Source organism: Lampetra planeri, chromosome 42, assembly GCF_965212315.1.
Source record: "Lampetra planeri chromosome 42, kcLamPlan1.2.h2, whole genome shotgun sequence".
NCBI classification, from domain to species: Eukaryota; Metazoa; Chordata; class Hyperoartia; order Petromyzontiformes; family Petromyzontidae; genus Lampetra; species Lampetra planeri.
In genome coordinates, this window is record NC_136148.1 from 1499803 (window position 1) to 1522439 (window position 22637).

General features: G+C 44.0%; 1 long non-coding RNA gene across 1 annotated transcript in view; it reads left to right on the forward strand.

Moving 5' to 3' along the window:
- The first annotated feature begins 921 nt into the window (after window positions 1–921).
- Window positions 922–22637, forward strand: part of LOC144732222 (uncharacterized) — a 43006-nt gene continuing 21290 nt past the window's right edge. The window contains exon 1 of the long non-coding RNA XR_013588164.1: window positions 922–1008. This is a non-coding gene — a long non-coding RNA (uncharacterized LOC144732222). The remainder of the gene's footprint in view (window positions 1009–22637) is intronic.

The following is a 22637-nucleotide window of genomic DNA, read 5'->3' on the forward strand; positions in this document are numbered from 1 at the left end:
GATAAAACTGAACACACGAGGCATAAACATTCGAAGCATTACAGATAACATGGAAAATATTAAACAACGATTATTGATCATTGAATGGAATCGCAGCCCTGAATCGTGACAATTCCTTTACATTTCTGGAAGAGCGGGCAAATCTTTACATGCCTAAAAATAATAAGTGAAAAGTGCGAAAGCGTGGACATATGCACGTTAGGAATTACATTTAGAGACACCAAGAGGAGCTTTACGAATTAGACAACATATGCAGAAAAAGTCGAGTTGGCTTGGATTGGACACGTTGCTAGAAGGTTATGATGGCCAATAATCAAGAATAATGACGGAATGGCAGCGGAGGAATGGAAGGTGTTCTGGAACAACATCCACCGAGAGAATGGAGCAATGAAATCCTTTTGTGTTCTGGTGCTGGGTGTGGTGCATTGTTACGTCGCTGAATTGTGGAAGATGGCACAAGCTTGTGGAGGTTTGTATCCGACAGATGAATGACCGTGGCTGAAGATGCTAATGATAAATTTATGCCTGCAATGGTAATAATTCACTATGTGAATACAACTAAACTGTATGACTGACACGTGTTTAAAAGTGCTGTAAATATTTTGAAATATGTAAGAAAAAATCAAATCGAGGCGTTCAGATTGTGAGAAAACACTTTCCTGATAAAATATGCAATCTGGCCTACACTTACCCTTCGTGTTGTGAATGTGTAGTGACATTGAATGAGTCACTGTAGCGCATAGCGCTGGGAGATTGGTAGCCAATGGAATTATGGGTAGCAGCCCGTTCTACCAGTTGGACCTGTGGGCCAAGCCCGGAGCCTTCTGGGGGATCCAGACGGGGGCGTGGCTAAGGGCTGAGCCTGGCCACGCTGGGGAGGATAAAAGGCGAGCTCCGACTCCCAGTCGGGGCTGCGTCCATCAGGAATGGAACTCGTTATGCTGCTGTCGTCGTGGTATTCGCCTCTCCAAGCTGTGGGTCTGGAAGCATGTTGGCTGCCCCGACCCGGTATGGAGTTATCCCGTATGGCTGTGAGAGCCGGAATTAACAAGAGAGAAAACGCCTCCTACTAGTGTCTCTGAATTAGTACCCTACAAATAGAACATTCATTGTACTTTCACACATAATTAAGCGAATACATTTATAAAACACGTTTTTTTGTACTCATGGCTGTGTGAACACGCTGCATGAGATGACACCGTCAGAGGGGATGCGGCCTATAAACGATTGCCTTTGATGTACAGATGGTAAAACTTTTCTGGTATGTGTGAATGCCTGGTAATTAACTTCAAAATGATTAATTTTTTCGTGATGGTTACGCGGGTAAACTTTGAGCTTTTCGACGCTTGAACAATTTTGGCTCCTTAGCTCTTTTGTGTGCACAGGTTGTGTCTTAGTGCACACGTCACAGCATGTTGAACTTGGTGGGCTTACACAGCTGATTAATAACAACAAACTGCATTCTCATGCACGTGTGAAGCAAATATATTTCTTAGAAAATTTATTTGGTATTTTACCTCGTGAGACTTTGTAGAGGAGTCTGAAGGCTGGTGAAATATTGTCCGTCTAATTGGTAGCATTCTATTGATCATGAGAACACGTTTTTGGCTTCTCTGCGGTATAGCAAAATAAAACAGTCTCCCTCTGTAATTTGTTATTTGAGGTAAGGCTTTTAAATGTAATCTTCATTTACAGGAGAGAACACAAATAACTTCAGTTGAATGTCACTCTCCCCCTTAAAAACACACACAATTGGATAGTGTGCATTGAACAAAGGATTATGGGTGCAATTTAAGTCTCCAACGGAATGGCCATGTTCTCCGTGCCCGTTGGCCTGGTAACTGGTGCACACTTTATATTTATAAATATATGGTGCCAGATGAACCGTGCTGTTGCTAGGGTTGAGCGCCATGGCAACGGATTTACACCTCTGACACTGACTTTCTAGATAAATATATATTTGGCAAGTCCTCATGGCAAAGCACATTTTTTCCAGCCTCACAGATGTCTGAGCGGGATCTGCCCCAGTAGCACCTGCACCGTCCTTTTCATTCACTCATTGAAAACACTCATGTGCAAGATTGGTCTGTGATTCTGTTCCACGTAACGTCCAGTTTTTTTAAACGGGAGGTCATCGGGCGTTCGCTGTGTTTTTTTATGTCGATGCCGAGGTCGGTGGGCTTCTGTATTTTTAATCGCTGAGCGCTCTCTGCTTTTCTCACCTGCCACTCTCTCTCGTGCCTGTCGCATATTAATTATTAATACCTTTCCTACCTTTAACTCCCTTTCCCATTCGGATACTCGGTGCATATTTTAGGCATGTGATTTCAGCTCATTCATCACGATCGGCATCGGCCAAGGCCAATCCACTGCTGGATTAAAGGCTCACCCCAAGAAGCCAGCGCCGTACCACGTGATCTCGCAATGTAACAATCCACCCAGCACCGGCACAAGGCTCATTTCATTGCTCCATGTTCGTGGTGGACGTCCTCTTGAATGTCCATTCTGTGGGTTCCACTCTGTGCTCTAGTTATTGTTGACCATCAGTCTCCATCCGTTCCAACAACGTGCCCTGCCCAAGTCCAATTACTTTTCTTAACGGTTTAAATTGTTTTTAACCCGTGTATGATGATCTCTTATCCCTGTCTTCCTCTCTATTTCTCAACGTTAGCTCCCCCGCAGTGGTGAGATGTGATCTCCCTCGTCTCGCATGCAGGATAGTTGTGGGTTCAATCCCAAAACTATCTTGCATGCAGGATAGTTGTGGGTTCAATCCCAAAACTATCTTGCATGCAGGATAGTTGTGGGTTCAATCCCAAAACTAAAGCATGTATATTTGGAGTTTCCGTGGTCTTTCCGTGGTCGCGTGGACATTCTACAGGTTATCTTTATCGCTCCACGTTAGACGCGTGTATTTCGATCATTTGGCTGCTATTATAAATTCCCAAATGTGATGAGCCACTGCTATGAGCTCTAAGGTGTGGCCAGGTCACGTCTAAAACAGAACTAACAGCTCAGTGGGCATTACCTGGTAGATAAAAGCCTTGAGTTTACGGTAAATAAACGTGAAACAAAACTGTAACATCTCTATTGTGTGCAGAATATGACCTTGAACTCAATGTCAAAAGAGCAGTGTTTTACCGGCTAGTAGCAGGATTATATTTGGACGGTCGTGCTTATAATATTTCTTATTTTTGTCTCATTTACAAATTAGCCTAATGCATCTTCATAGAACAGATTTGTTCATAATTATACACGAATGACCATAAATAAAAATTCTGTATATGAAGATTAATGCCAGGGCACCCAGCTCAATTGATGATGAAGGTCGAAGCCCAAAGGCATGGCATGGCCCTCTGTGTAACAAGACGATGAAGCCAGCTTCTCGAACAGTTTGTTCCGTGTCTATTTTAAATAATCTTTTTTTTACGGTAATTTGAAAAAATAAAAAACACACATTGCACAAAATTTAGTATCAAAAGATATCAGACGTGCATTTTAAAGTCTAGGAGTCTTCATGAGTGCAGCAGTTCTCTCCCCATCACTTGGCAATATATCCCTCTCAGATGCGTATTCAGGTTGTGCCTAGCGTTTTTCGGCACGATGTCCGGCAAAGTCCTGGGGCTCGGTGGAAGCCTTCATGGGTCAACGAAACAATTCTAGATTTGAAGCTTTCGTGACTGCAAGGATTCATATTCTTAGGTTTTTTCGGTAAAGTCACGTAGGAAAAAAATGTAAATTAATAAAAGTAAAATAAAAAATAAAATAAAAATCACGACGTTTCGGAGGCCACATAAGCTTCCGTCTTCAGGTGGAACCGTCACAGCACGATTGCTGTATCAAGTTTTTATTTTATTTTTATTTTACTTTTATTAATTTTAATTTTTTACCTACGTGACTTTACCGAAAAAACCTAAGAATATAAACGAAACAAGCGTGCCATGTCAAAAGAATAGATAATGTCTCTCCACTTGTTAGGAGCTTCTTTAAAAACTGAATGAAGATGAGAGCTGGGCAGAAACTGAATTCAGTTCATCAAGAAGCTCCCAGAAACGTGGAGCGCTGTCGGACAACATGCCGAACAGCAGCAGTATACAAACCTGGTAACTCATCAGCACAATCGTGAAAATGCACACGGTAGTATAGCATGAGAATGTTTTTTTTTCTAATTAAGTTAAATTATGATTTTAAAAATTAAAGTTTGATTAATAAAAAATAATAGCAACAAGAATGTATTTTTTTTTGCCTGGTTGGGCCCTGAACCAGCACATTATGATGAGTAAAAGCAAACGTAAGCAGAACTTAATTCCGTGTTTCCACAGGTGACTAAAGACGTTGTTTGATTATTATTGGAGACGTGAGTGAGCTACCACACGCAGTCAATGGAAGCTTTAAACAAGCGGCATGGATACGGACCAATGAACTTTTGTGTAGTTGCTAATGCCAGCCAATTTGTTTTTGGTTGATGTTGAGCAGTTGCAGCCCACAGTGAGACGTTGTGCTTTTACTGAGGATTATCCCACTGTCTTGGGTGCCAAAACGTTGACGTTCAGCTGCTTTCATGCACGCGAGCTTTCTGAATGCAGCGTGAGGTTTGACTGTTTTTTGCCAAATTGGGTGGCATTATGAAGGCGACCACAACGTGTCTCACCGCAACAACCCAGTCCCTGCGAGCACGTTGTCCACGTGTTGTTCACGTGCCAGTGAATTATTCCACACTGAGCATTATAAACTGATCCCTCAGCACGATGTCGGGCAAAGAGCCACACTTAATTACGCAACACGCATATCATTTTTTGCCAAGACAATTCTGCTCTTAAATTTCCATTAATTGGCCCAGGAAATTAGAATTTGTGCAAGGCCTTGGAAAGTTCGCCAAATGTTAAATGCTCTAAAATCCATAACCATGGCTGGCTTTCGCAACTGTAACTCAGGAAAATGCTCAAGCGGACTCGACACTGGCAGAATGTAACGATGTGAAAAGCGTGTTAGCGTATGTGGTTTCTGTAAATAATCCAATGTTGTCCTCTTTCATGTTTAATTCGGCAGATTTGTATTTTTTTAAATAACAAGTCACAAAGAATGTTCTACAATCATGTACACGTGTAATGTAGTGTTGCCACATTGAGTAACACGTTTTCTTAACGTGTGCCGTGAATGTTTTTAATGCTGCAGACATTCACAATAGTATATTTTTTATACATATTATATATATTAAAACGATATATAATTCTGTAGCTTCAAATGAATTCGTACTTGGCCAAATCAGGCTTCTCCATCCTGTCACATATTTGTTTGCCAGAAGCTTTATTGATTTGAATGTTTAAATGCATAAGCTGCCCAGGGATTTGTGCCACTGTTATTAATGGATTGAAAACTCATTATATTTGGGGGGGGGGGGAGCAACATGTGCATACACTGATTGGAAGGCCCAATTAGTAATAGCCCTACCGGTAAATTGAATCAGCTTTTAACCAGTGTATGTTAACTGCTATTGCAAATGGATCAGGAACACGGGCACTGACAAAAGATGAAAAGCGTGCGATGAAGCACAGCTGGTTGCGTGCTTGGACGCCGAGAGATAGAAAGAGGAAAACGTGGACCGGGCGACATATGCACATTAGAGACATCACGTGGTCTGTTAGTGAACAGTAATTCGGCTTGGACAGGACACGTTACCCCAAGGCATGATGACAAATAACAGACCAACAGTCAAAGGAGGAACACTCCTGAGAGGATGGCCATGACGGTGATGACGGTGATGGTTTCAGCGCACGTGCAGGCTCTAGATGGTTGCAACGTGAGAACACAAGGGATGGTGATGGCTTGGATGACCTCCATCCAGCAATGGATTGATCGTGGCGGATCATGATATTGATGACGATCGTTAGTGAGTACCTATTATGTCCACCAAGGTGCAGAAGGACATGGTGCCAGAAACATTATTCTCTGCTGCCTTTGTCTTCCCAGTGCTTATGTTGACTCACAAAAGCAGGTAAATTATTTAAGGCTGAATCGACGTAGGATGAGGCCCCAAATGGGTTCAGATCCCACTTGCCGTGGCTGTTATCGGAACTGGGGTCCCCAGTTTTCGAAGTACGGTGCGCTAACTACCGCTCCAGCACGCCTCAAACATGTGTGAGCGCTGCCAAAATAGATCTTGAGTGACATATAATGAGGGTAGCATGCATTAACATTTCACTTGAGTGATTATTTTTCCACCCTATGATAAAGCAACGCTGAAAAGCTTTCAAATGTCTTTGTTTTCTATCTACGTTTTTGAATGAGCAATTTGTGATAACTCATTCGATTGTAACGGGTGCAGCACGTCACTAGAAATCATTATCAACTGCTATAAAGCATGCTCGCTACTATCTGCACAACAGAGATTGCTGCATAAGTAGGGGGGAGGTTGGGTAGCTCGGAGGTCAGAGACACACCAAGCTGGTGCCACTGAGAGCCTGGATTTGAATATGGGTATCGGCCGGCTGTGATTAAACCGGGTTCTTTCTTGACTTATTGTTCGAAGCCCGTCCGAACAACTACTGCACAAATAGGTATTATATTAAGACATCGATGTGGCTAAATTCCAACTCTGAGAATTAAAACAAAAAGTGTGTGGGAAAGTGGGCCCCCTACTGTGTACAGGATAAAATGATCACTTTAAGGGATTTTTGGGATAAATCCTATTAAATATTTCATCCATGGGCTAATCTCTGGCAAAAAATGTGCCCTGTTATGTAAGATTTCCAAAAGGATTTTTCACCTCAGGACGTCATATTGATTGCAAATTTTTGAATAGATCCTCAAAAATATCAAACAATAAAGGGCAATGATGTGGCCGATCGGTAGCGCATTTGTCTCATCTTGTAGGGGTTGGTGGTTCAAACACCCTGGTTGCCCTGGCTAATACTGCAGGTGTTTTGGCATAAATACATGACATCTGCTTCACAGAAGACGTTGAAGATCCCATAATGTTCTTCTAAAAACAGGAGGCCATGTGTGTCGGCATAATAGTATTCAAATTGACCAAATTAGAAAACGTAGCAGGATTTTTCCAAGACAAAGATCCGTAAGATTTATTGAGACTTGGTCTGTAATAATGCAGTAATTTACCAGTTTTTTTTAAGGGAACCTTCGTTTGAGCAGTTATAACGGCTTTAGTGTGCACAGCAAAACAAAAGAATGCTACTCGGTTGATTTTGTAACAAACTCAATTCAGAGCAAGAAAATTGCATATTTACCAAATCACGGGGAGGCGAGACAATTTTCTAGAGGTGTTGGCAGAAAATTGTCTGGCTTCGTTGATTCACAATTTCCACCCGAGTTGTTGGAATTCAAAAAAATATTAGAATGCTTCTTTTTTTTTTCTCCTCGCTTCGGTGTTGATGTGAAGACCTCTGCCGGCCAGGTTTTTTGAGGAAATGGCAGCCGCTTGTTTTTTTGGCGTGCGACTTTAAAATGCGGAAAAAAACTTCAATGCGAATCACGGGGTGACATTAACGCCTCCGAGAAGAAATGCATTTCTGACACTTCAATCAAAACATCAGCATTACGGGGCGTGCGCGACAGCCGTTTTCGGCGATCTTACATTTGGGTTGTTGTCTTTTTATGTTTTCACCTTTAAAAAAATCAAATCACATATGCCACTTGCATTTTGATGAAAATGCATGTGTATTAATGTCAAAGACAGACTAACTACAAGAGCCTTTGCAGTTATTTTCCGGCGTCAGGTCTGGCCATTAATACAATGGAGCGTACAATGATGTAAGCAAAAGAGCAGTTGTCACTCACTGGCCTCCCAGAACCTAACTATATTCACCTCTAGTGATTCGATATGTTGTTAAGATTGTGGATGTAGCGGTCTCTAGTGGCTGAAGGGATCCCGTGAATTCATTCTATACAACATATATGAGCTTAAGAATACAATAGGTAGATGCATCTTTACATTCCAACCATCTGTACTGCGAAACAATCATAACTGACAAGTATCAGGCTTGGTCGACAAAGGTCGACTGTTGATTTATTTTTGCAGAGCCTTAACATAACAATGCATTGTCATAACAAATTCAAGTTTATTTTCTTAACCATGCGAGAACAATGAATGAATATCGCTATGTCAATCCACTGCTGGGTGAAAACCTCCCAAGGCTGTATTGGTCATGGGGATTGTTTGGCCATATTTCACCAGTGCTGATTCTTGACTGTGAATCAAACTCGGGGTGTTGTATTATTCGCGCAATATTCTTGCCAACGCTCCACACACACAAACACAGTGAACTTGGGCGCTGCAATGCATGCATGCATCATTGCTGGCTTGTTCTGTGCCAGAGAATGAAAATTGCACTCTGTAAAAATGATGATCAAAGAGGATGTTGCTTCGTTCTAATGTCAGAGCACTGTGCAGGTACTACTCACAAATGGGTTTCAATGAAGATTTCAGCCATATGTGATTTAAAACAGGTGCTCAGCAGTAGTGAGTTGATGGCATTGGCCTGGGCACCAATGATTGTAGAGAAAATAAATCCTTATGATAAAGTAGGATTTGCACTTAGTTTGGATAGATTCTAGCTCTGAGAATTAAGCGTAAGTTTGCCTGTCATGCGAAAACCTATTTCATAGCAGAGTGTGTCCATTATTGTGTACACGGATAAATACTGCTGTGAAAAAAAGTAGCCATTCTGACACACGAAACTATGGCAATAATAAATTTGCAATCAATTTGGGGAGAAATACAGCCAGTGGTGCCTACGCACTGTGGACTTACGTTGCCACACAAGGCGAATTACACAAATGTTGTGGATTTCTCTTCCTGTAAGTATTGAGGTGTCATGACCCTGGCTTTCCGTTTATCCGTCAACTGAATAATGAGAGCCTTTCACAAGGCCTGAATCAAAAAGTTATAGAAAGTGGACACCCCCCCCCCCCCCCCCAAGATGTGGGGGTAAAAGTTGATCTGACAGGTTTCCAAAAAAGTGTCGATCCCGCACCAATTTAGTTTCACTCCCCCCCCCCCCCCCCCCGCAAAAAAATATAATTTTGTAGGCATATATACCTACACACCCTACATACAATAGTCGGTAGTAGCTGCACACATTCGGGGCAGGGAGGGGAGAAGAGGACATCAGTGGGGGCGACGGACGGCCACTTGCCATAGGCCGCTGAAATTCTCGTAACAAAAATGTGAACTCCACCCGTTCCGTCATCTGTATGGAATAGAGTGCACACGTGGATTTCCTCCTACATGTAATCACTCATTAATCGGCTGATGGCACCTTGACATATATAGGACCGCAGAACTTTGACAATTGGGCGTATTGGCGGTACATCAGTGCAGCATAACACACCGGTCTTCGTGAAACAATCTCCCGATGTTTCATGAGTGAGCTGCAGACTGTGCATTCGAAGTTGCCTTAGGTCCAGCAGCTGCTTTCCCATTCGGACGCCAATAAATTATTCTGGAAATGAAACGAGGAACCGTCCGAAGTCTAGGGCACGAGGAGTCAAATCTGCTTCTTGGAACACGGAGTCAATCGTCATCGGGCCGGGTGCTGCTATACGGCAACAGACTGTGAAGCTTCGTGTTCATCTGCTCGTATTACCGTTCGTCTTCCGACAGCTTTGACACCACGAGAACTGATTTTGACGCACCCCGCAATATTTCTTTTTTTTTACCGTGGTTGCGAATCGCGGGGAAAGAAATAATTATTGCGGATTTTTTTTTTTACTCCGCACCGGTGTAGCGCCAACACGTTCAATGTCTGTCTCTGGCTCACTGCACGCTGTGTCCCTGCTTGTCTGTGGTTCCTCTTCACGCCCCTGAGCCATTCTGTCGTCAAGAGTGAGCGGATATTGTGCGGCGTCGTGTTACAAGTTACAGAACTTATTAACACATTCCTGCGGAGGGAGCTGGTAGGAACGTTGGGTTGCTCGGTCAATGGCCAGGGTCAACGGTGGCGTGGTGTATTCCGCAAATATGCCCGACTGTGAGGGCGGGCACAAGCCGGCGTGAGTAGGTTAAACGTTGAGTTTTATAAGGGCACCACGGGGTGACCAGCCCCTCTCCACGCCTCCCACGCCCCACCCTCCCCACCCAGCCCCTCCCCACACTCCCCACCCAGCCCCTCTCCACCCTCCCCTCCCCACCCAGCCTCTCCCTCCCCACCCAGCCCCTCCCTACACGACGGACGGACACAATCATCCCCTGTGGGCTGGTCGCACCAGGAGTTTCCTACCAGTATAATGACGTGATTAAGATGTTACGAGTGATCCTGCTGCTAGTGATGATTCTAATATTCAAAGATAGCTTAATTTTAACAATGAAGATGATTATGATGATGGTGATTGCATGAAAATGTATATAAGCTGCTTCTACTGCTGTTGTTGACGCTGATGATGAAATGTAATGATAATATGTAGCGAATGATGATGATAATAATGAAACAACTAACAATAAAAATGCACCCTTTGTATTATTGATTATAATTCAGTGATATTGCACATTCTTTGACAATCGATGCTGATTTTAAGGAAGTTTCATTCTTCCCATTTCTAAAACACTCGGGTAAGCCTGTTATAGTTTCCGTGATATTCATTGCAATTTTGCTGTACATTCTAACATAAATGCACTTTAAATTAGATGTTTGTTAAAGAATACATTAATGAATGTCACCCACTTATGTTCCACAAATCTACATAATCCTCCATTTATATATAAAAAAACTGTTTAAAATATAACTGTTGGTTTATTTAGGATAATTCCAACGTAATATTTTTAAAAAATATTATTTTAGATGGTCATAGATTGTTAATTGGCCTCAGATTTATGTGGATTATATTTTATCATCCAGTAGATTATCACTAAAAAGGGGTTAATTCCACCTGTTTTAACACATTTTTTATTTTAATAAATATACATACAAAAATGTCAATTTGAGGCCATTTAATATTTGTCATACAATTTCTAGGATAAGATAAACAAAAACGCAGCAGATATTTTCCGTAAATAAAATTAGCTTTTTTAAAATTAATTGTTTTAACACCCCATCCCTGTCCACCCAGCAGGAACATCACAGTTAGAGGATCGGTGGGTCGCACTTGGTGGCATCAAGTGCGGGTACACCCACATCTTGCAAAACATTTTGCCAGCGTGGAAGAGGATGTTCAATACCCTCTAGAGACGTTCTCTCTAGTCTAGAGCTCATCCCAGCGAGGAACCTCTCTGGCAACGCTGGGGGTGTTGGCAGAGATTACAGGCCTTTACCCACAGATACCATGCACAGTTGAACATAGGATATGGCAGCTGTGTTATTCTGCTGCTCAACAGCTGTGGCTGAGTAATTCACAATATGCCCATGCCTCTCTTCATGTTCATTTAGCCGTGCGTCATGAATTATTGGTCATAATTGTTGGTATTAATTTGTATTGTTTTGAGACCAGGCTAAATGGTCTGTAGAGTTGGGTGGCATGGTGGTTTGTGCTATGATGCTGATGGCATGAGTTTGATTCCCAGCCATGGCTCGCATCTCTGGTGAGTGATACTCTGAACTGATTCTGGGACTCATATTTTTAGTTCTTTCGGTAAAGTCACGTAGAAGGGAAATATTAAAATTATACAAATAAAACAATTAAATGCTCACGACGTTTCGATTGCAACACAAGCAACCATCATCAGGTGTGAAAACCACAGCAAGAAAATTTGAAAAAAGTAGCGGTTTTTTCTTAACGTTAGCACCAAAAACCGCCACTTTTTTCAAATTTTCTTGCTGTGGTTTTCACACCTGATGATGATTGCTTGTGTTGCAATCGAAACGTCGTGAGCATTTAATTGTTTTATTTGTATAATTTTTATATTTCCCTTCTACGTGACTTTACCGAAAGAACCAAAAATATGAGTCCCTGCAGTCACGAAAGCTTTAAATAGAAATTTTATTCTGGGACCTCACTTTTTTGTGAAGTATGGTCAAACATGACTGCCACACTGTGTCAAAATGCCTTCATCCAGCAGTAGATTTGTTGGAAAATATAACATGTTATGCTAAACCTACACAGTGCTAGACTAATTTAGCAAATCCATCGCTATGTAAAAAGGTAAAAGCTGCAGCCCTACAATTTAACACGTAGGCTTTCGCGACCAATATTATTCATAATATAGGTTTTTGGGTCGGATCGCGTTATTTATTAATGTGTCGTAACCCTCCACCACCCGACACGGCCAAACAGTAAAAAATGTGTCACGTTTTCAACGTCACCCTGAGGCTGCTCTATTTAAGAACGGAAGCAACAGGAGAGCTTCGCCATTCTAGCCCGATGAAGCTGATTGTAATTATCAGCGAAATGTCGTACTACTCAAATTTAAAATGCTGTTGATTCTCTCTTCAGCACACCGGTGGGCTAAAGAAGTGAATTATTTTGTCCTTTGAAAAACGTGTGGTGGAGGGTTACGACACATTTAAAAATAACGCGATCTGACCCAAAAACCTATATTATGAAGCCCTACAATTGCTTGCTCACGCGACTGCTGGTTGAAAGGACTCCACTAACAGCAGCTTTAGTGAGCCGCCGCGCTTCCACGATAGCGAGACATCTTACACGTGGTGAGGGTACCCACACTTTACCCCAACACACGGTTCCTTGTCGATGGACTAATTGTGGCTGCAGCCATTCTGCTGCTGGTTGATTTAAGAATCCTGCCCAATTGTTTCACAACTTCTTTCGCACCGTACGTACTCGACCATGCTAATCGGAGGTGTCGGGAGATCGAACCGCCGACCTCTGGTTTGCAAATCCAGTGTGCGCGCTAACCATTGGCACTATGGCAGCTTCCTCTCTTTGTCTATTTGTGCACTGGAAACATTAACCCCGAGCACCGTTAAAGTAAATTAAACGGTACATTTTCTCATCGAGATCCGAGTGAACTGCGTGTAAATTAATGCAAGTTGCACGGCGCGGTCGCTGTGCAGCTGATTAGGCATTGAATGAATTTAATTTGATATCTGCGTGCATGTTGTGAAGAAATATTCGCCGCACTTAATCGTAACACAACTGCATTTGGAGGAGCCCAAGCGCTCAGCGCAAGCAAAATTGTTTTGTTATAAGAAATAGGCGATAACATTTACCGAGCGCAATCGGAGTCGCAAAATGATTTCCCGTTAACTATATTCGTGACGCGCATCTCCTCCAACCCTGCAAGCTACTTTGTTATTATTATCGGGCAGTCCCCCCCCCCCACCACACACGCGTAAACTGCGTTGTGCTGCCACACGGCCAATGCAAAGCCCCCTCCTGCTGATGGAGCGCTAAGAGACGAATTGTGATATTTACAGCTCTCTTTGCCTCGCTGCACGGATAATCAGGATCATAACTCACCCGAGTCGAGAGTTTTCACGCCTCAATCTGCCGTTTTACTATTGCCGGGAACGACATTCATTAATTTTTTTGGTTAATGCCGAAACCTGCTAAAAAAACAATTTGCAACCCTTGGAAACCGTTGCGATGCCAGACATAGTCTTGAATCAAACGGTGAAAGTGTCTGCTGTGCAGTGCATCCCTCGCTCATGTAAAGCCAGCTTGAGCAAGCGATCGGTTTCTCAGGCTGGCGGGAGCGCAGTAAACTCGAGGTGTCGTTCGGGCTTAGTTTCAGCTGAATCTGTCTGGGGGCTGCACTCAGGAATATATTCCCCCCCACCGCCCCCACCCCCACCGCCCCCACCCCCTCCCCCCCCCCCACCGCCCCCCACCCCCTCCCCCCCCCACCGCCCCCCCCCCCCACCGCCCCAACCCCTCCCCCCCCCACCGCCCCCACCCCCTCCCCCCCCCACCGCCCCCACCCCCTCCCCCCCCACCGCCCCCACCCCCTCCCCCCCCCCACCGCCCCCACCCCCTCCCCCCCCACCGCCCCCACCCCCTCCCCCCCCACCGCCCCCACCCCCCCCCACCCCTTCCTATATCCTGGATTGGAGGGGTTCTGAAAAATACTCTGAGAAATTGAGTCAAGGGTGTCGTGGGTGTCCAGACAACCACAACATTTATAAATACATTAATATGCCATTATTTTTTCGAAAAAAAATCCTTTAAACAAGATGATATAAAAACTGATTATGCTGACGATGGAACCTTCAAGACATGGTTATGGCAGGCTCAGTGCGTGGCCAGTAGTGGAATGGATGTATTATAATGATCTAGCAGTATTTTACTATAGTTAAATGTGCTCATTACAAGTTGTCAGTTTATACATATAGCGTGATGACAGTAATTAGTGATAACATTTGCAAATAACTTGTGACCATTCATCTGTCGTCTGACCAATAACCAGCCTCAACTTCTGCAGGGTGGTAACACCCCTGCTGGCTAACGATGCTGTATGTGTCCATGCTGGTTGTTGATATAAATATCTGTAGGAAAAACAAAAAATATTGCTGTGGATTTCCCACCTGATGATAATTGCTTGTGTTGCGATCGAAACGTCGTGATTTAATTTTATTTATTTTATACCCACGTGACTTTACCGAAAGAACCAAAGAGTATGGATCCCTGCAGTCACGAAAACTTCAAATCAAGATTTAATATCTGTAGGAGTTGAAATAATGCTTTTGTGCCTATACAATCATATGAACAGTCAGGAACATTGTTGTTTGGCAAGGGGTTAATATACAGGGCCAATGCATTGATTTTGTTTGAGCCAAATCGATGGGTCACTGTATGTTTTGGAAAAAATATAACAGTTGTAAGATGCAGTTGTATTTAGATAATATGTCCATTGTTTATTTTCCCAGTTTTTTATACTCTTGCTCAATTTAACAATCGTATTAACCCTTATTTATTATACCTTTTATTGTACTATGTGTTGCTGACTGTATGGTATTTTGGGCATTTGGATCTGTATTAAAATGTGATTTGAAAAAAGCTGTGGCATTTTAACCTCGAGCAAAAAAAAACTGGATCACGATAAACCATGAACAATCCACTGCTGAATGAAGGCCTTCGTATACCAACACCATCACAATCCTACGATGTAGCAATCCTCACCCAGTAGCTGCGTGTGAGATGATTGTATCGCTCCATCTCCTCTGTGAATGTCCTGTCAGGCACGCTCCCTCCCTTAGTTGCTACTCTATCATTATCTTCAACCATTGCCCCTTCCCATCCATTTGTTAGTGGCTTTACCGGCAGAATGCCAATGCCCGTGAAGGTTACGCTGTAACTAAAAATTGTAACGATTATTAATGTTTTCCTGCCGTCCCTCCCAGGAGTGGCAATCTCAGAGGGAACGGCTAATTTTAGAATTAAGGTGAAGTGTGGGCCACGAGACCTAGGACACTGCGTGTAGATAATGTTGTGACATACATTAGGAATGTCATCACACATAGGCCTGCCTACAGAACGAAAAAATTATGTTCATTTACTTAAAGTGGACACGCATGACGCACGTTGTGGAGGGTAGTAAATGAATAATACAGACGCAGCAAGAAGAGTACATAATCCCTTGCGCTCTTGATAATACACATTCATTCGGTTATTGTAGGTGGGGAACAATGGCAAGCCGTTGTTAGACTATTGCGCTATTGTAGTCTGAACCATACGCTCAACTCCTGGCCATGGCAAACATCCGTCGTGACTGGCTTCTGATGAACCAGTCATGGGCCCTCCCTTCGCCAACCCGTATTGACCAGCGTGGTGAAGTATGGCTAAGCATGCCACATGACTTGAGGATGCCTTAGTCCAGCAGTGGATTGACAAATACTTTTTGGAACTCAAGTCAAAGTGAGTTACTGCTCAAGTTAGAAATGAGGCAGTTATCTCCTGTTTGCAGCCGTGGACCAGTGGTGAAATATCCACGTTCCTATGGCGGGGGCGAGTCTATCCATATGACAACCACTGTTAACTTCCCATCAGTATTACTAATTTTATCGACCCTGGAGAGTTGATGGGCTGTCAACCCCCAACCAGGATTTGAACTAGCTGCAATTGCAAGCCGCTCACTACCGCTGAACCATCTGCCTTTTTTAAAATCAGCTATAAACAGTGACTCTTGTGCACTTTATGAGTAAACAGAATGATGATGAATGTTTAATTTGTTATATTATATTAATGTGTACCTCTTTGAACAATAATTGCTTATTGTTATTGTGTTTATAGACCTGTGGGCATTTGGGTTTGTATGTTTAATATGTTGCATTCACTTCTAGATGTAAATGACATGTGGTGCACGTTGTTTGGATTAATGGAGACACGCACACACGGACTTGTGTCTGGATACATCCTCAACTACAAAAAGCACGACTTGCCTTTGAAGTCGCTGAGCATGGGAGCTTCATTCTCTGGTACCAGCCAGTCCTGCTTTGCACCCTGCAAGAAAGTAAAATATTTGAAATGTGGACCATTTTGAGTGCATTATGTTTCATGCATTTCAGTTTGTATTGGTTGTTATCGAAGGGGGCAATTTAATCCCTGAGCGCGGATGTTGAACCAGTCGGTGTTGTTATTGAGTTGCTGTTGTTGAGCGGTGCAATGGGACGGACTTCAGGGGCTCGACGATCCCAATCGAGTCGGAGGCTCTGCTGCTTCCCGTGCTCCACCCCGTTTCCCGGGGACACATGGCGATAGCGACGTCGCTTATTGTCAGTGTAGCTCAAGCGTGACGTTTTTTTGCAATGTTTTGCCGTGGCTTGCCGACATTAAATTACGTCCGCGGCAACCTAAGTCCATTTGCGTGCGACGTCACGGCCAAATTAACCACCCATCAATCACCCTTTAATGTAGTACTCTCAGAGCGAGAGCTGATTTATGCTAAATGGCATTGTCGTGCAGCGATGTGCGGGAAAAATGAATAAATACAGAGACATGAGACACAGGTAGAATGACTCGAGAATGAGACACTCAGAAGTGCCACACTGACTTAATTGTAATTCCTACTTTAAAACGCCTCCGTGTATTAAATGCAACTCATAGAGCATGTGCATTTACGTTCGATGTTACTGAATTACAGAATAGTGTGAGTATATGCTGTGCCAGCCTCAATTGTTTTTTAGAAGCCCATATTTGGAAACAAGAAATACAAACTAGCTACAAGACAAATTTACTATAAATGCATCCAGTTTAACACGACGGCTTTTGCGACCATTATTTTTCATGAAGTGTTTTTGCGTTAACCGAATCAAAATTGAGCTAGGTTAGTGCTCGCGTGCGTGACCATCAGGGCATGCAAGGGTGTTTGTCGGTGGGTTTTCTCCTGCCTTCTCTGGAAGTCCTTTGCCAAAAGCCACACATCTATTCATGGTATTGGGCAAAAATGCAACGTAGCAAGACCCTTCAATGGGTAAAAGGGCATTAGACAGACCTCGCTTAGCGCCACCCGCGTAGAACATTGATTTGTTATATATAGCGCTCTTGGTACAGGAGAACGCAAGCAGCGCTGGCCGAGAAAACACACACCTGCCGCCATCTTTGTTTACAACCGCTCAGCCAATGAGAGCGACGAACGCCAATCTGCACCCCACCACCGCCATTTTTGGTGATCACGATTACATTTGAAATAAAGTTTTGTTTCCAAATGGTTTCCAGTATTTGTTATTTAATCTTCTTCCCTATGGATTAATAGCGGCAGATTAAAGATGCAATTTTAGATTTTGTTATCCGCTCAATTGTTTGTTCAGAAGCAGAGTGGATCTCGTCCATTCCTCCTTTAAAGGAGTGAATGCAGCAGCAGCAGCGGCGAGGTTGTTTACGATGTGGGTCGATGGTTTGGGATTCGTGGTCGCACACTCGTAGGCCGCCGAATCTTTGATTCGCCATTTGCTGCGTCAGGTGGGCGCATCAGCCACATGCCCTGTCCTGAGCCACGGAGCGTTCTCCAGTTTTGGAGAATAAGAAGAACAAAACACAAATGCCTGCCAACGTTTGTTTTACTCCGACTTGGTCTCTCTGTCTGCCTTGATGTTTGTGAGCATTTTAGACCCATAATGTCTGGGGAAAAGGGCTGCAGATGTTAAGTGCTGTAAATGTGACCAGGTGTCAAGGGACAGTATCACTTTGGATGTTTAAAATGCAAGCTGTGCGGGCGGGTCGAGGCAGGTGAGCGTCAGGTGGGATGTGTTGTGAGCGTTAGGTGGATGCACTGGTCAATACAGTACATCATGCTGATGTGATAATAAAACAATATATATTAAAATAATGTTTACTAGCTGTGTTATTGTTAGCGCTGTTACTGATATCCCAATGAAGCCCTCATATGTTGCTCGTACGTAAGAAATAACGGTGTCTGGAACGCATCCCCATATATACAATGGTACAATGACCCCTTTTAGCACCGATTTGATTAGCGTTCACTTCTCCATGAACGCATATTGAGGTGCTAAGCGATGTCTGCCTGCTTGGATATAGTTTAATAATTATTCTTCATTATGAATACAAGCTGAAAGTTACAAAGATGCATGGGAGTGATGCATGTTAGGAATTTCACCAAGATGTAAAGTAATATGAACATACTTAGAACAATTGCAAATTCGACAGATCATATTTTACTGTTCAGAAAAAAACAAGGGGGGGGGGGGGGTTTCGGTAGGACACATTGCAAGAGGGGTCGATGGACGATGGAAATGACCGGTGATGGATTGGCAGCAAGCGAATGGATCATGGCCAAGAGTACCAACTCGCGTGGAGCAATGAGATGAGCGAGTTGGATTGTGGCTTCGGAGGCCAACACTACATGTAGGCGTTACGTACAGCGGGGGATAAAACACGGCTGATGATGGTGATGATGAGAAACGTATTTCCATCCTGACCTGATGAATGCAGTGTCATTAATTGTGGCAGGTTTCTAATTCGCTAAAGCACTGTGAAGAAATGTCTTTGTGTGGCAGTGGGCTTTACTAACACACATAATGAGGCAGTAAAGATTAATCAATACGGATGTGTTCGCTCATTAACTTTGCACCATTTCAATACTGAAGTTGCCTGTGCATGTCGGCTAATCAGGACTTGCAGTTAATCCTGTATTGAAACCACACTGGGAAGTGCATGTAATCTTTGAATACGTAATATATTTTTTTCTCACTGGAACACGCGCTACTTAAATTCCATGTTTGATGTTAAGGAGCCCTTGGTTAAAAAAAGACATCCATGGTTTGCATGGAACTTCATTGTGGCTGCTTCGTGTTTTATCTGCCATTAGTGTGCCGAGAAAAGCTATTTAAACGTGTCATTTAACATCGAAGTGCTTGGCCGGCACGTCTGTAAGGACACTCGATGAAATGTACCTGGAATAATGGCCAATGGATTCCAGCTCACAAAGAAGCTCGTGCACGTCCTCGATAGTGTTGTTATTGTGGCTATCGCTGCGTGTTTCATCACGCAGCGATGCAAAAGCGAGGGGGCAGGCCTGCGGGGGAGACGCACACGATCGTGACGGATGTACTTAGACCTGCCTTTCTCAGGGGCCGTGTGCAGTTTGACGAGGTCCGTAGCTGTTGTGTAAACAAAGATGAAGAGGGGGCGCGGGTGGCTACTGGGAGCCTTCGGAGAAATCATGCCTCTCGTGAAATTAACATTTTCGCTCCGCGGAGCGCGTACGGTTTTCGCGGCCCGCATGAGTTCGAGTGACGACAACCTATTTGTGTGGAGGTGTCTCGCTTCGACTCCGCGCAGTGCCCGCGGTCGTGCATGCTGGAAGATCGAGAGAAGAAATGCTCAATGCGCAGACCAACGACCCAGGACGGCCACACTTTGATACCCATTCTGAGTGTGAGACATTAGCGCCACACGTGACAATATCATTAGTCGGGAGGTGATGGCTGTGCACGCCTGACATGCAGCACTGTGCAGGCAGTGAGGGTTCGGTCGATCGCACAAATGTTGTGAAACTCCCTTCACATGGGCATCGGGGTGCTATACCCTGCCTCGCCAGGAGAATGCAGTACAGCAAACATGTGGATTCCACCTGTATGGGATACAGTGTTTCCCCCTCGCACGCATGGATTTTCTCCGCATGCTCCAAGTTTCTCATGAATTGGCCAATAGCACCTTAATATATCGGGGACCAATGAGCTTGGGCATTTGTTCGTTCTTCTTCGTGCCTCTGAGTCGTCCTCTCTCTCCCAGAGGGAGTGAGTACTGCGTGGCGCAATGCAAGTTGAATTATAACATTCATTGTGATCGTCATTCAGCATTATTCAGTTGTACCCAATAACCAAAGTGAGTGTAATAAATACATATGTTGACATGCATGTGTGCGTGTGTTGCAACACAAGTGCTGTTAGTGAGCAGCACGGCACACGAGGGGGTGGGTGGCCAACATCGCGCCCGACCGCCTTTGTCTCTCCTGAGTGGCGATGTTTACACATCGCACCAGGCACTTAGCTGAGGCTGAGTCGACCTAACGGAGGCTGAGGACCGATTTAGATAATCGTCATTGGCACTGGCCGTGGGCGGGAATTAAACTCGGGTCGCCGGGTTTGTAGCGCAGTGCGCTAACCACTGCACTACCGCTCCTCACACACGCGCGCACAGTGCGCTAACCACTGCACCACCGCTCCCCACTCAAACACACACACACAGAGCGCTAACTGCTGCACCACCGCTTCCCCCCACACACGCACACACACAAGCAGGCGTACGCTCAAAGCTAAATAACAAAAACATTAAAAACATCAGTCCCTTTCCCACGAAGCTGGGACAGCAAGGCTTTGTCTCTGTTCTCGACGCCTCGGCTGCGGCACGTTAACCTCGTTATCCGCAGCTCCCCGGACGCTCGAATGGAACTCATTTATGACGACATGTCACGACCGAACTTGTTTCGCTCGCAGAAATGGGAAGTGTGTGCTAGCACCTGGATGTTACTGCTCACATTTGTATCGAGAGACAGACTGTCTTGCATAGCACGCATTTTCAACACTTGTACGTTCCATTCATTGGCTACCACATTCTGATAAGCTCCCCCCCCCCTCTCCTCCCCCTTAACTTGTATTTAAGAGCTTGCATCTTGAATCCCTGCCTCACTTGATGCAGCAAATCTGGCTGTGACGGTCCCACCTGATGACGGAGACTTGTGTTGCCTCCGAAACGTGGTGATTTTATTATTTTATTTTTTATTAAATTTTATTTCATTTTTTTTTCCTACGTGACTTTACCGAAATAACTAAGAGTATGAATCCTTGCAGTCACGAAAGCTTCAAATCTAGAACTTGTCTCCATGTTCAGAAGTATTCTCGTGCGCGTAGCAGTGAGGGGAAATGCTTTGCCAAGGGTTAACACTTATTGCCCCGTTTAGTAACAATATGATTTTGCGTGTTTATTGTTTTGATTTCCATAGCATAGCTTTGTGCGGTGCTACTCGAAGTGCCATTATCTTTCAACTGAGATGGGGTTTGAGTGAGCATCTTACGGCCCAGAGAAAATCATCGGCTGAATTAAATAAATCTGGGAACCTTTAACTTACACCCTCCAGATTTGAAGAACAAAATGGAAATTTGCACTTAAAAAACTGTAAATCCATTCCGTTAACCCTGGAATCCACATTTTCTTTAGAAATATATATATATTTTTTAATGTATGGTTTGCTATAGTGTGTATATAAATGTTATTGCAAAGGGAGTTCAGAGGAGAGAGTTGATATTATTGGTGAAGGAGTTTATTGTGCAAGGGGACACATTATTGTCCCTGTTTGTCTGACTGTCAGCCCCACGTGCAGCAAATCGCTGCACTTCTATGTGAAAAATGAAAGACTGCCCGGGCGACCTCACTCCTGGTGTACACGACACGATGCCAGGTCACACTGGGGCCGGCCAGCACCCATACGCCAAGTAGCCTACCTGTTGATGAGACTGACAACACGACTCGGAATATAAAGGTGCAGCCCTGCAACTGTTTAATTGCGCCACTGCTGGGGAAAGGGCCTCCGCTAGTGAAGCCCTCCAGAGGCTATTTGACCTCCTTGTCCACGCTCGTCGAATGTCTTGGCAGAGGTGAGAGTAAAACCCACACTTTATCCCACCAAACATGGCATGCCGATGTGCTAACTGTGGCGCATCCATCTCTACTGCTCGGTGGACGGATGCTGCGGGGAGATTTAAGGAACGTGCCGATCGATCGAATCGAACCCGAAACCGGCGACATCTGGATCACACATCCAGAGTGCCAACCATTGCACCGTGGCAGGATCGCACAGCTAGAATGGTATGGATTTAACAACTGATTGGTACGCATAGCATATATATTTTTAAGATGCATTTTCAAGCCCTTCATCTCGAAAACTGGGGCACGCCAACAAGACGACACTTTACGGCAAATTTGTTCGTGCGAATTTCTGAAGGCAAAAAACACATTTCCCTTAATGTAATGTAAACATGGTCGCTTGCAAAGTAACGTTGTTGAGCAGAGTTTGCTGGCGTGATAACGGCCAGACCACTGTGCTTATAATCCTAGTCATGGATTTAAACAGACGTTCAGTGCCCACTTGTTACATTTGAAGTTTCTGAATTATGAGAGGGATATAACGCAGTTAAAACAGTAAATTCGGCGGGTGCACTTCCAGTTTATTGAGTTAATTTTATGAAGAGTGCGCATGCTGTTTTTTTCGAACCACAGGCCTCATCTTGTGCTTCCGATTGCCTGCTTTAGCAAGGTTGCGCAGAATTTCATGC